Raw genomic sequence first — 15,561 nt, 5'->3', positions numbered from 1 at the left:
TGAGGTATGCTTAATTTCAGTTTAATCTAATAATCCCTTCATTGTTGTTACTCTGGTGGTTTCCTTCCTGTTTTTTGTCCCATTCATCTCACAGCCAGCATGGTTTGGTAAAGATTAAGCGCTTGAATAGACATTGTACTTCAGAGCCTCTTTTCTCAGTTCACACTTTTCCTGAGTTTGTGCTTTCTTTCCAATATTTAGATAGGTCAGGAGAGTCCATTTGATTTGAGTTATACATCATTTTAAAGCTTAAAGTCTGCTCTTTCAGAATATGGTCTAAACTAAAAATTCATGTCTGGCGACTTTTTGTTTGTTTTGAGGTGCAGGGTCACATATACATATACATTTAATTTGATCCTCTGTTTTAACAATTTTTCTATCGTGACATTCCTTAATGTATGTAAGAATACGTACAAATATAATTATTTTATCTTTAATTAACTCCATTAGTTTTGGTTTACATGGGGATTCAGGTTGTACCTTTCTGTAAGATATTTAGAAACGACTTGTAGTAATATAATCATTAAAAATATGCAATTTTAAGAGGAATATGAAGTTTATTCGATGAAAATCGGTTCTGAATTGACTTATTAAATGAAAAAAGCAAAACAGAAAGGTCTTTATAATTAAAGGTGGAATTTATCTTTTGTTGGCTTCACTTGTTTTGCGTAACTATTTCTCAGCCATATAAAACTTTTTTTAATAAAGAAATATAAACTTCTAAATTCTCTTAGATCCGTATTCTGTGTGACACTTTAGATCGGTCGTTCAATGTAATTAGCTCTCTCTCTCTCTTTCAAAAAAAAAAAAAATAAAACCCGAATTCCCAACTCAACTGAAATACTACACACTCCCCTTTTAAACTCTGGAAACAACTACTTCATCCAATGTATAACATGCATAGAACACAAGTCATTCTTTTCTTAACACTGACATTTTGTTATCTGTCATAATTGATGGGGTTGCATAATGATGTTTCAATGCATGCAAACCACATTATCAAAACTCTGGTTCATTGTCAGTACGAAAATAACTACTGTATGAACAAATATCACTATATTATTGAACAATGACGGTGTGTTATGACTTATGAGTGTAAAGCAAATGAAACCAATATAAAGGATTCTTACTTTCTTGAAGTCTTTGACAACAATTTTCATTCTTTCTATAGATCTACAAGACACTATACGATACTATTAAGCGAGGGATCACTTTTTGGGAGTTGAGACTTTTTTTTCATGTCATGCCTCTAATTTGACACAATGCCTCTTATTGTGCAGTATGTGTACACTTTGAGGAGCAAAATTTGCAGTTTAATTATGTCAGTGCCTAGGGTGCACCATTGTGAATTGATCAGGTGACTATCCAGCATGAACTTTTTATATTAAACCTCAATGATGGCCAAATTTAGTGCACCGGTATCTTAATTGTTAAATCATTTCAGAAGACATTAATTTACATTGATATTTCCTAAACATCCCCAGCTATTGTCGATGAGTCGTTTTCATCCTCTAGGCTCTAATGCCTATCTGTTATCTGGGAGTTTCGTATGAATGTTCTTATCATTTATGCTTATTGCTGGACCTACGACGCAATACAGTCCCTGTTTTGGGCCTACGTGTCGTAATGTCTGTTGACTATTTCATTCTGTTTTGTTTTGTTTTTGTTTTTTGTTTTTTTACACATCTCCCAGTCACATCGGTATTCTCTCGCGTGGACCTCATACTGAACCCAAAACAGGAGCCAGGCCCACCACGGGGCCTGAAAATAGCATTTCCACTTCCAGATCCTGTCTTTCAATAAAGAGGTAATACTTACCACTGTGCTTTAATACGATGTCGACATCAACGAACACAACGTTGTATTTAGCTGAGGCCTATTATTATTATTTTTTTTTAACAGATTTGTCGACGTGAGATAGACAACTCCGTCATAAAGGTATATGGTTGCTGCCCATCACTGTACTTGTGTTCAAAATCACAAAACATGCGCCTTCTGCTGCTGGTTCCAATAGGGTTGGACGTACCTCGTCGCATACGAAATCATAAATCAAGATCCTCGGTACTGTATAGCATGTGTGTTGGCACTACTGGTGGCACTCCCTGGTACGACCAAGAAGGTACATGTAGGTACCTACACTCTCTAGCCTCTGCCATGAAACGAGGCACGCTACAAACCTCAACCCATGTAATGATCGCTGTCCTTACGCAAACCCGTAGGATTGTGGTAGCTATATACCGGGTGTCCCAAAAAAAGCGGAACGGTGGATTTTCAGTACCTTTCGTTCTAAAAGTGATATATTTTTTGACATCACTAGAAAGACCATTTTCCGCAGAAGACCATGATACCAAAATCATTAAATTTGGTTCAGTACTTTTTATTCTACGCCAATTTTTGTAAATGCAGTCATTTTCAATTTTTTGCGACTTATGAGATAATAATTTGGGTGCGACACGCGTTCCATGCGGTCAATTTTGTAAGCTCGTTGATCCATGTCAACAATGATAACGGTTTCATATTGGGCGCGCACACACACACACAGACACACACACACACTGTTTTTTCCTGGCCCGTGCCCAATGTGAAAGCTGTATCTTTTGTTGACATGGATCACCGAGCTTACACAATATTCACCGTATGGATCGCGTGTCGCACTCAAATTATTATCTCATAAGTCGCAAAAATCCGGCGAAATTTGAAAATGACTGCGTTTTCAGAAATTGGCGTAAAATAAAAAGTACTGAGCCAAATTTAATGATTTTGGTATCATTGTCTTCTGCAGAAGATGCTCTTTCTAATGATGTCAAAAAATATATCACTTTTAGAACGCACGGTACTCAAAATCCACCGTTCCGCTTTTTTTGGGACACCCGGTATAGCTCTGGAGTCACATCACATCACTGAATGTTTGTATAGCTGTAGAGATCAGGGGGGAATATGGCATTGATCGCGGGAAAAAGCGAAAATAATGTTATGTTCAAATTTATGGATATCCAAAAAGGGTCAGAATTAAAGTTACATCAAATGGACATTCCTATTGTAGGACAATACGATATAATAAATTATGATATTGACACGACACATAGTTTGTTGGCTTAATGGTGTACAATATGTATTATCTAGATGGCAAGGTAAAGAAATATGATTTAGACCTATACAGTTTTGACATCGAAAGAATCATGACAGCATAGCGAATCGTCTATGACTTTAATGGTGTACATTGAGAATACATGAATGTATCAATATTTATGTAAAATAACTTTCCCACATTAATTCAGACGACCTGTCGGTTTACGCGACGTCGACTTGCGATATATAGAAATCTCATGGGGTTTTTTTTCTGATTGTAAGCAGAAAAAAATGCCCACCCCGGCAACCAGAGCAGTGGGAACTGCACGAAATAATCGTGGAACTGTTGGTCCTTAATACGGGAGAATGATGTCATCGACTCTCTCTTTCTCTCTCTCTCTCTCTCTCTGAATTTTTTCTACTCAGTCTAAATGTTTTCAGGTAGCAAACGCATTTCCTATACATATTGACAAGAGATGGAAAATTACATATGAGAGAGTCTCACCATTATTATTAGGCACACAGTTATACTCAGTAGAATACCCGCATGCAGCTATGGCGCTGAATTCATTCTGCTTGCATCAGCTACAATATGCCAGTCATAATGTAAACATCATGTTGGTGTGTGGCAAGCCAAACATATAAGAACCCTTATTTTGACTGGGAGAGAGAGAGAGAGAGAGAGAGAGATAGAGAAAGATGAAGGTCAAAGGGGCAAAACATTGTTCTTGTAATTCAGACCTGAATCTAACTCAGTCTGTAATGTTAAGAGAAAAAATCTCGCAATTATAATAATTATCACTACGATGTTCCTCTCTACGCTGGCTACACATCGATATCAATTTTGATCTTTGGTTAATTTCGAAATCACATAGATGTCCGTATAGGTTAACATAATGGTGATTACATTTAGTTTATATACACCAATTGTAAGTTGCTTCAATTCCCATTTTTTTTTTTTTTTTTTTATACTTGGTCATTGCAGTCCTACCATAGAGGAGTCAATGCTGCATGTTTGTCAGGGCCGGTGGAACCGAGTAGTGGGTGTTAAGTACTGTAGGTCCCCACTTTTTTTCTGTTTGTTTTTTTTTTTTGTTTTTTTTTTTGTTTTTTTTTGTTTTTTGTTTGTTTTTTGGTTTTTTTTGTTTTGTTTTGTGTTTTTGTTTTTGTTTTTGTTTTTGTTGTTTTGTTTATTGTTTGTTTGTTTGTTGTTGTTGCTTGTTTTTGGTTTTTTTTTTTTTTTTTGGGGGGGGGGGGGGGGGGGCGGGGGTATGATACATATAGGAATACAGAAGGTCCTACCACACGGACCAGGGAGTCTAATTCACTTTAATTCGTTTGAAATTTGTGCAGTTCAAGGTACTTAATTGACTGTGAGTGCAGTTGTGTGTAATATAAGAAGAATGCGGATGAAGGTTTACAATTCACAAGTGGTGTGCGAATCCGTAATTGCCGAATGGATATGGAAATTGCACGAGAAATTTGAATATGTTCATTATTACCTCTAGCAAACGAATGATATTGCTTTTTCTTCTTTTGGAGGTTCATGGCAAAAAAAAATGTACGGGATTATATTTATGTTGTAAGAAAAAATATATAAGTTACTTCAATAACAAATTTACCGTGTCACTTTACTGATAAAAGCAATGGTAATAACAAAAATGAAAGTAGTAATAAGGGTAATACTTATAATTATCATTTAAGTCCTTTACGAATGCACGCTGATTGTACAGGCGATACTATTGTGTGCAGAAGGCGATTCTTCCCTACTCGGGGATTCTAGATGGAAGGAATGTGACAGAGCTAGGTCTAGTTATATACAAACACATCTTGGTCTTATTGTTCTTAAGGGAGGAGTCCTCATTAAAAAAAAAAAATGAAAAAATAACAAAACAAACAAAAAAACAAACAAACCACGAAAACCGATCTGCCAGAAAAGGCACATGGTTAAATGAAAATGACGGGTATCAAGCCAACTCATCTCAATCTTGGCATTGAATATACAGGATCTCATCATTTAAAAATCAATGTGGAATGTCTACAATAGGTCCTTTATAGCTACATATCATTAGCCGGGTTCACACGTACAAAGTAGCGGGATGACGATCGCGATCGGTATCCCGCTAATTTAGCGAGCGTCCACACGTACCAAATTAGAGGGATAGCGATCGCGATCGGTATCCCGCTAATTTAGCGAGCGTCCACACGTACCGAATTATCCCGCTGATTGCCGATAGAGATAACAGCAAAGCCTGCAAACTGGGTCACACAGCGCCCTTCTCTATCACGGCCTGCGCGCACTTACCTTTGTCCGTTGTCTTTTACGCGTCGGTGGTGGTTCGCGCGCTGTTGTTGTTGTGCTCCAAAGAGGTGAAGGACCTCTTCACAGGGGCCTCCCTGTTGTGATGTGCGCATTGCATAGTGGGATATAAAAACTCGAGATTCTAATCCCGACCGTTCACAAGTACCAGCGCGGGGCCAATTATCCCGCTAATTGATGAACCAGCGCAAGATTTCTTGGGATTAGCATCGCGATGCTTATCCCGCTAATTTTCGGGTTTTTTCTGTCCACACGTGCAAAAAAAAACTTGGGATGACGATCGCGATGCAAATCTCGAGATTTGTATCCCGCTAATTGGTGTGCGTGTGAACTCGGCTATAGTGTAGCCCCGCGGGCTGCAAGAATAGAAGTTATGTCGTTCGTATAAGAACACAGTATTGTTTGAATATATAGAGGTCTAATAACTCAAAAGATCATACCAGGAAATGTAACTTCTTCTGCAGTTTGTCAGGTATTTTCGCAATGCAGAAAGTAGGCCGATGTGTGCTGCTGAAATTTTCACCAGGCTATACACGAGTTTTAATATTTCTTTAATTATCAATTCAGTCAGCATCACGTGAAAAAAAAAAAATCTCTCTCTCTCTCTCTTAATAGCCGGCATGCAACTTTGGCGTTGATAAATAAGGTTCATCCCAGTTTTGCAATATTATTCTCTTATCGGCTGTTTGTATGCCCTAATTAGACCAACCATGCTTCACGATGTTTTCAGTTATAATGCATTATGTATAGGCAAATTTCTTTTCCCGGTCCATAAGTCAGATATACAGGAATATCCGGCGGTAGAGAGGACTCGTAAACCTACACGCGTATCACTTGCATGAATAATTACTATGTAAAGGATTGTATAAATCAGTAATTAGATTAATTTAAAAAAAAAAATCATTTTGAACCGATGTGCTTTCTGCGATGGTTACAACCCCTGTTGGACGATACAATCTCGGTGATTCACAGCATTCATGAGGCCACACCTGTTTGAAAAGCACTGAAAGGAGCGGGCATGGTTATGACATGAAAACTGCCCTCATTATTAGCCATCGTTGTATCGTTTGCAGGGCGGATCCAGGAACTCCGCGAAGGAGTGTGGGGGGGGGGGGGGACTTTACAAAATGAAAGTGAGCGTACCCCTCCATTTTTTTTTTCATTTCTTTTAATTTCTTTTGTTTTCACACACACACACACAAACGTGGAGGGCGCCCGGTGCGCCCCCGCCTGGATCTGCCACTAGCGTAGTGGTTTGGTAGAATATGTGTTGAGTTACCAACATCAACTTCATTAAATTCAATGATGAATCAGCACACAAAGAGGTTAATATCTCATCTTTATCACATGTTACCCTGTATTTACGACCTATCCCTTTATCACTATAAAGATATCATAACTATTAATTGACTATATTTTGGGCTATTATTGGCCTAATGTATAGTACAACAGGCTTTGTAGTTAAATATCAATCTGTTTCACCATAACACTGTGGATATATTCAAAGACAGTGAACAATTCTGAATGAGCGAAATGTAGACCCTACCTCATACTGCTTCACCTTCACTTTCATAATACATGTATTTTTACTTTAATATGAGACTGCCCCTTTGTAAGCTAGAGGACCTATCTCACGTTAAAACTTAAAAAACAAAACAAAAACAAAACAAAACCAACTCTCTTGATGATGTAATCATGCTGCCATGGCGATGATCTGAGTCCATGCAGTCGATCTGAGTCTGAATAAAATCGATTAACTGTACTCTTGATTTCTAATGAGGTTTTGTAGTCGCATTCCTAATTGCTGCATTCAATTTAGCACAATTTAGCATAAATGGCATGTTCGGTATTTCAATTTTATAATCTTTTCATTCTAATTCATTTTGGAGCATTCAAATTACCTTTAACATCATTCGAATCAGCACTTTTTCAGTTCAGATTTGTAAGACAAGCACCATTTCGCAAATCGTTCATTCAATTTAGCACGATATAGTCACGTGATCACGTATACGCTGCGCTCGTTCATATACGAATTCATTCTTGGGCATCCAATTTCTCATTTACTGCATTCAATTTAGCAGACCCGTTATGCTTTTATTCCTTTTGTTCCATTTTCATTCATCATAGGTATTGTTTGCAAGCATCTTAACATATCATATTTTTCGTATTCATTCTTTATTCTGATATTACCTTTGCAACAGTACTTTCAAAACATGTGTACCATGGTATGATGTGTTTATAATGTTCGATAGCTTTATTTCATTCACAGACACATTAATCTTTAGTTTGTTTTGACATTTATTGGGAGGAGGATTCATTTTACATCGTGATTATTTCTTTCATCTGCATGTTTCATTATTTTCATTTGGTGGGTGCTATATTGCGTTAATCACCATTAGGCATAAAGTTCTTGGATCAGCTCTAGCCATCAATTTGTCAAAGTTATTACCCTCAAAATAACGCTTATATGATTCTCTCCCTGTCTTCTCGAGAAATACGCCTGTATCTAACTCGTATTGCCATGACTGGACATAAAGTGAACATGAATCTATGGTACAACATACTGGTGCATACAATAGTTCTGATAACATGATTGTATGAAAGAAGAGTGGCGTTACAAAACAACAAACGTGAGTTATTTAGGGCCAAAGACACCTTTACTATATACTTAACAGTGTGTGGATGAAACAAAAATTCATAATTATGTAAATACGTATAAATCACGGTTCTCGCCTTTTCAAAATACAAATAACATTACGCCAATTTGAATGAACATGTTTGGAATTTGACTGCCCATACAACGTAATGACTATAAAATACCATTCTTCGCCAGTGCTGGCGAATTTGAATGACTGAAGAGCACGTGCCAATTTGAATGCCTGTTTTACGAATTCGAAAGGCACATGGTTGACATACATGTGCGAATTTCATTGATCGAAATGCTAAATTGAACGAATAAGTTGCAATTTTGAATGACAGAATGTGCTGTGACGAGGATTTTCGCTAAATTGAATGAACCTTTTATCGAATGGACTAGCTGACAAAAGTGCAAAATTGGCCGGGAAAACCTATATTATCCCTTTTTTCGAACTTACCTTGAAATCTTCTTTTTATAGGCCTGCTCGTCTTCTACTGTATGTTTAAGGTACGGAATTGACTTTCACTTAGGCCTAATTTGGCATAATTATTTAGTGCACCATGTGAGACTGATAGCCGAGGTATACATGTACAGTTATGCCTTCTACAGAATATCAATGTGTAATTCTTCTTGACGTTGTGGCATCAATATTTCCCCTTTACTATCCAAATGCCTTACTGCAGTCTGCCCTTGAGATCTTTTTCATAAATTTAGCACTGCAAAAGGTTGTATTGTCAATCTCTGAGTCACAGAATACTAAAAGGGGGAGGGCCGGCGTCCTCGCCCTTTCGTACATGTCGTTGACGAATACAACCCACGGCACTTACCTGAAACCGAACTTGAACTCATAACATTGCATTCCCAGTGTACTTGTCTATGACCCCATTATAGTCGCACTGTGTGTATGTCGCTCGCCATGGAGCCTTGCATGCCTACACGTACTGAAATTAGATGGGCGATCCTGCGTTGCAGCCTACCACATACCGAGCGCAGTACATTAAGTGCTGCTCCTTTCACTCTACACTCGTACACAGTATGTGTATTATAACGCATGTGTTCAATCTGTAGAAAATAGCGCGTCTATTTAGTGAGGCTGTGATTTGCTGCAAATGCTACAATTCATTGACGGCAAGAAATCTTATAACTTACCCTTACGACGGAGTGGTGTCGGAATGTCGCACGTCGAGACAATCTTAGCAAAATGCAGTGTTCGATGATGTAAACAACGTGGTAAGTTTTCGCCGGACCTCTCGTGAAGGCTCTATGGATGGAATGGACATTGCATTCAGTTTACCGCGACTGTCTGCGAGCTGTATTATGTATGGGCCACGGAATTGTGGACAATCATTTGCACATCCAAATGCACAGCTATAAACTTAGGTCCTTATGCTTTACATTAAATTTGGTCTGTATCGTAATATCTGATGGTGATTATGCCTTATCCTATCTACACCACGTAGGCTATACGGTAATCCTATATAGGTTCAAAGTGTGGCGATGTTTGCTATCAAATTTCGGTGTTGCGAGAGAATACGCTGTGTATGGTCTATGGCAGGCCAGTGGATCATCATCAGACGAATTTGTATTTTTTCCCTTTTTATAACAGTTGAGGGCTATAGCTGGTGAATGAGTAGGGCCCTAAAATGTATCTTAGTTGTTGTTTGTTTTGTTTTACTTTTTTTTTCTTCAGTGTGTGTGTGTAGTGCACAGTTCCCTGGTCATATTGTTGCATAAGTAGGCCTATCCTTTTTTTTATATTTTTTTTTCAGTTAGAGTGAAGGTTTAATTTGAGTTGGGTTATGAAGTACATTTTGGATTACATATATTTGGGGTATTCTCTATTTTTAGTTATCTCAAGATTTTTATTATAATTTATGTTTTCGTTTGTGTTAATTGTATAGGCCCCTAATGCAGGGGCGGATCCAGGAATTCTGTAAAGGGGGGGGGGGGGGGGCGTGACTAATGTTTCTGGTGCCACTTCCGGGTTTCATTTCATTGGGTCTTTTTTTTATTTCTTTTGTTTTTTACGAAAAATAAAGTAGTGGGGTGGCTTAGTGAAATTATCGTGACACGGCGGACAAAAGCATGATTTTTTCACCAAAGGTACTTCATGATGTACCTTCTCAAAAAATAGGGTGCTCCAAGAAAATTGATGCTGGGAAGGAGGTCAGAGGTCAAAGGTCAATGACCTTTATTTGTGAAATAGGTTTTTTGGCTATTTCTCAGGTCAGGAATATCCAATCTGGATAAAACTTGGCAGGAAGAATATTGAGAACAAGTAAAATATTTTGATTGAATTTGGGGTGAATTTTCCAAAGGTCAAAGGTCAAAGGTCAATGAACTTTTTCTAAAAATCATGTTTTTGTTTATTTCTCCAGGTAGGAAGATTCAATTTTCACAAAATTTGATATGAACGTTATATAGAAGGTACCAAGAGTATAAACCAGGGGTCAAATATAATTGTTGATTTGTGCGTTGCCATGGCAACCCAAAACGAGGGTTTTTGATTGAAGTTAGTTACAGGAGGCTATTTTCCAGTTTGGAAGAGATTCCATTTGAATAGGTACAACTGATCAACGGGATGTATAGAGGTTTGAAATACTTTTCATTAGTGTTAAGTGGTATGTTGCCATGGCAACTACATATATAGATTTTGGTTAAACTTAAAGGAGACTTCAGAACTTATGAATTTGAAGAGATTTCCATCAGGGTTGGTATAATTGATCAACAAAAAAGTCGCCAGACAAAGATTTGTCACCTTTATAGCATGTGGGTTGAGTGAATGCAGCAACAATAGTAGAACACATCAGTGAGAGTTTGAGGAAAATTGGACAATCCGTTCTAAAGTTATGAATTTTTGAAGTTTCTGCTCATGCAGTCGAGGCTGGATGAGAAGACTACTATACCTTGTAATGTCACATGTGTACAACGATATAAAGAATGAATAAAGAAAATTCAACATAAATTATTTTCGCTTACAAAAGGATACTCGACTTCTCTTTCAGAAGGCAGGGGGAATAATTTTACCCTTGACATACGTAAGTAGCAAGTCAAAGAAACTATGTGAACTTTATTCAAAAAGTATGGTTTTGTGAAATTCTCATTTCATTTTCCTTAGAATGTGTGCATGTGACATCATACACTGTGGTAGTCTTTTCATCCAGCCGCGACTGTGCAGATACCTTAAAAAATCATAACTTTTGAACGGATTGTACGATTTTTTCCAAGCTTTCTGTGATGTGTCCTACTAATATTGTTGTATTCACTGAATCCACGTGCGCATGAAAGTGGACTTGTCCTTTAAGGACAGATTCTGAAAGAGCAGACTGTAAGCTTTAAAATGATGTATCACACAATTCAAAGGGATTCCCCTAACCTATCTAAATAATAATACCGGTACTGGAAAGAAAGCACACACTCTGGATAAGTATGAACTGAGAAAAGAGGCTGCATTGTCTATTTTAGCGTTTAATCTTTACCAAGCTGTCTCATGTCATTATGTTCATCTTTTCTTCCCCCCTCCAATTTTCATTTGAGTTTGCCATTATTAATTTTTGATGATAAGAACGATGCCACAAGGCATTGTTTCTTAAAAATGCTTCAACTGCTCCTTCAGGTCCAAAATCTACATCAATATATATTATTTTCCTGATCTCCTCAACATTTTCCAAAAATAAAGCATACACCTTTTATGCACTGAGTCCTCCTTTTTGTGGATAATTAAAGGCAAAAACCCAAAATTAGTGCTTGAAAATTATTCTTAAGTGTAAGTTACGGATACAAAGAACCTCTGTAAAAAATGAATCTGTATAATCAATGTTAAGTATTGTTAATAACACAAAATGTGAACAATATTTCTATGATAACATGTTTCCAGACTAAACCGTCCGCATTTATGCTTTAATGAGAAAAATACTGATATCTCTTTATATGTTTGCTTTGATTGCAAAAACTGTATATGGTAGGATGTCTTGTGATACAACTGGGGGGCATTTCATGAAGCGTTTTGTCAGATATTTCGTCTGACAAAATGTTAAAAGCTACTGAAATCCTTGCATCTGATTGGCTGAGAGCATTTTTGTCCGACAAGTTGTCGGACAAAAATGCTTCATGAAATGCCCCCCAGGGGGGCATTTCATGAAGCAGTTTGGTCAGATATTTTTCTGACAAACTGTTACAAACTACAGAAATCCTTGCATCTGATTGGCAGAGAGCAAATTTGTCCGACAACTTGTCGGACAAAATGCTTCATGAAATGCCCCCAGACCTACACATATTATGCATAAAATGTGATATCCTGAACATTTTTTTTTTCAAGTCACTCTCCCAAAAGTGTATAATATAGGACCTTTAAGTTTTTCTTGTGTTTGTTCCTGGCAGATTACTAGTACACAAATGCTCCAATCCATGATGACCTAACGGAAATTAAGGAAATTAAAATGAATATACTGAAAACCAAAACTACAAATACTAATAACTTACTTCATTCTTCTCTCCCCACCCCACCCCACCCCTTCTTTTTGGTTTCTTGATATACTCGTAGATCTAGCTGACTTTGATAATTGTCATTATGTAACATCATCTTCAATTGACAAGGCGATAAAACTTAACAATCATTTCATTATGCTGCTCGACTAATGGGGTTAGTTGAACTATATTGTTTTTAATGTACTATACTTTTTCCTCCTATCAATCACATGTATTTTGGGTGGAATGTATTTTGACATAAAGCATCATAGAATCAACCGCCTTTGGGGTCGGGAATTTTGTCATATCATATTGTGATTTAGATTCTGCTCTATGCCGATTTTGTTTTATTTCTATCAACTTTTTAAACTTCCCCATAGACTTTGTTCACCAGCCAACTACATCCCACCCTCTTTGGATAATGTGAACCAATCAAACATTGCTTTTACTTTTTAATAACATGTCTATACATAGCTATCAGACCAAAAATATTCAAACCGCTTTAAGTCTTTATGAGTGAAATTACAAATATCAATATATTTTTAAAAATATTCAAATTGTCTAAATTCAACTTCATCTATGAAAATAGACTTTTAACCTTTTTAAACATTTGAATAACCCCCACAAGAAATAAGAAACATATAAAGAGGGGAGGTGCGGACTATAAAAATTGCTTACGGGAACCAGGTAATCCCTGCGCTAAACCTATGGAATTCACACAATCTTGGAGGAAACGGGTTAAATTTGTTAGGAAATATGTAGGTCAATACCCAAAACCTTAAGTTCTCAATGGAATATGCAGCTCTTCTACTGGTAAACTAGTAGTTCTGGGAGAAAAAATGAACTGTGACATAGTCCTACACCTGGCTCAGTCATTGCCCAAGATTTAAAGTATCTGAGCCAGAGTCACATGTCACTCTTTGCCATTTCTCTACAGGAGGTAGACAGTACTAAAAAAATCCTTTACCAGAAATTATAGGAAATTATTTAATGAAAAGGTGCTTAAGAAAACTGGACTATTCCAACACACCTCCCTCAGGTCTGCAACACAGACTAACCACCTGTTACCATAGGAAAACCAGTAAAAATGGTGTATTACTGTAAACATGCACACAATATGTCGTATTATGGGTCTGAATTTTAAGACTAGCAACCATGTACATTGCATTGCATTGTACAGAAACCTGGCGAATGCCCTGTGTATAGTCTTTGAATTCAGACACTATTGTTATGTACAAATTAAGGGCATTTTCTCATCTTTTCTGTTAGCGGATTTCTTGGAGCACCCCCTAATTTTGATCCTCATATATATACAAATGTCTGAGGAAAAAATGACACTTTTGTCCGGCGTGTCACGATTATCAGTATATTTGTCACTAAGCCACCCCACTAAAGGGGGGCGTGCGCCGGTTGCGCCCCCCTCTGGATCCGCCACTGCTAGAGTGTACGGGAATGCATTGCATGAGGGCACACATGCCTACAGGTCGACAGTAATTTTTTTTTTTTTTTTTTTTTTTTTAATGCCTCCGCCAAGAAGTGGTGCCGGAGGCATTATGTTATCGGGTTGTCCGTCCGTCCGTCCGTAATGCATTTTGTGGACAAGGTAACTATCAAAACCTGTTGAGATATCCCTATGAAACTTGGCATGTATGTGTATTAGGGGGTGAGGTTGTGCCTAACAATTTTTGGGTGCACATGCTCAAGGTCAAAGGTCAAAAGTTCAAGGTCAAATACATAAAATGTCACTATTTCCACCTTATCTATTGAATGCCTGACGATTTCTTCTTGAAACTTAGTGTATGCATGCATTACCCAATTAGGATTCTGTGGTGAAAGTTTGGGTCGTGAGGTCAAAGGTCAAAGGGCAAAAGGTCAGGGTCAAATACATAAAATTTCACTATTTCCACCATATCTATTGAATGCATGAAGATATTTTCTTGAAACTAAGTGTATACATGTATTACTCAATTAAGATTCTCTGGTAACAGTTTGGGTTATGAGGTCGAAGGTCAAAGGTCAAAAGGTCAAGTAAAATATTAAAACTTTTTTTTTCTCCGTACCTTGGAAAATTGTTCAAGGTATCTTCATGGAACATAGTATATACATGTACTGACTGGAAGTGATTATCTAGAGAATGTAGGGTTCATGGGGTCAAAGGTCAGGGCTCAAAGGTCCAGTGCAGCGCTTCAAAATTTTACTATTTCCCTCATATTTATGCAATGCCAGCAGGGTTATTTTTCTTTTTTTACACTTGGTGTATGCATCTATGTGTAACCTAATAGAAATTCTCTGGAAAGTTTTTTTTTTTCTTCTTTTTTTGCCTCAAAGGTCAAAAGGTCAAAGATCAAGTGAAAGTGCTGAACTAACTTTTTCCTCCATATCTTGGAAGTGGCTCAAGTTATCTTGGAACTTAGTACATATTGTGCATGTTCTACTTGAAAGTGATTATCTTATGAATTTTAGGGTCAAAGGCCAGATGAAAATGGTAAAAATTTACTATTCAATTCAGAAATTGCACTTTTTCTCCATACCGGTACCTTGAAAATTACTCAATGCATAAATATATGAATGGGTCAAAGTCAAGTTAAAGTCCTTAAATCCCCAAATACATGCTCTCCTATTCATCCAATTAAACCTAGGTCAAGGAAGGTGAACATTCAACACATTTGTGACAAACTTGTCATTTCAATATTTTGCCAATTTTGTGAAAATGTAATCACACATTGTCCACGTGTACTATCTAGACCTATTGGGAAAATCATGCATTATGGCGGAGGCATACCAGTCGCCAACGCGACATTTCTAGTTTTGTTTTGTTTTTTGTTTTGTTTTGGTGGGTTTTTTTTTTATGAGCGCTTATCCATGTGTTGCTTCACTGTTCGTACTGTTTTGCGTCATACATCAGCTGTGCCATTTCCATTGAATTTAGGCTACCGGTATGTGAATGAAGGTGTGCGTAACATTATTGCCTTTTCCATTTGGCTGAAGAAAAAACAACAACTCTATAATGATGATAGTTATTATGATAATCAAAGGAACAACACTGCCATTTGAGGGGCTTGATTAT

This window comes from Diadema antillarum, unplaced genomic scaffold, assembly GCF_040938485.1.
Source record: "Diadema antillarum isolate AM-2024a unplaced genomic scaffold, OU_Dant_1.0 seq00001495_RagTag, whole genome shotgun sequence".
In the NCBI taxonomy this organism is placed as follows: Eukaryota; Metazoa; Echinodermata; class Echinoidea; order Diadematoida; family Diadematidae; genus Diadema; species Diadema antillarum.
This window is presented reverse-complemented; position numbering follows the sequence as displayed.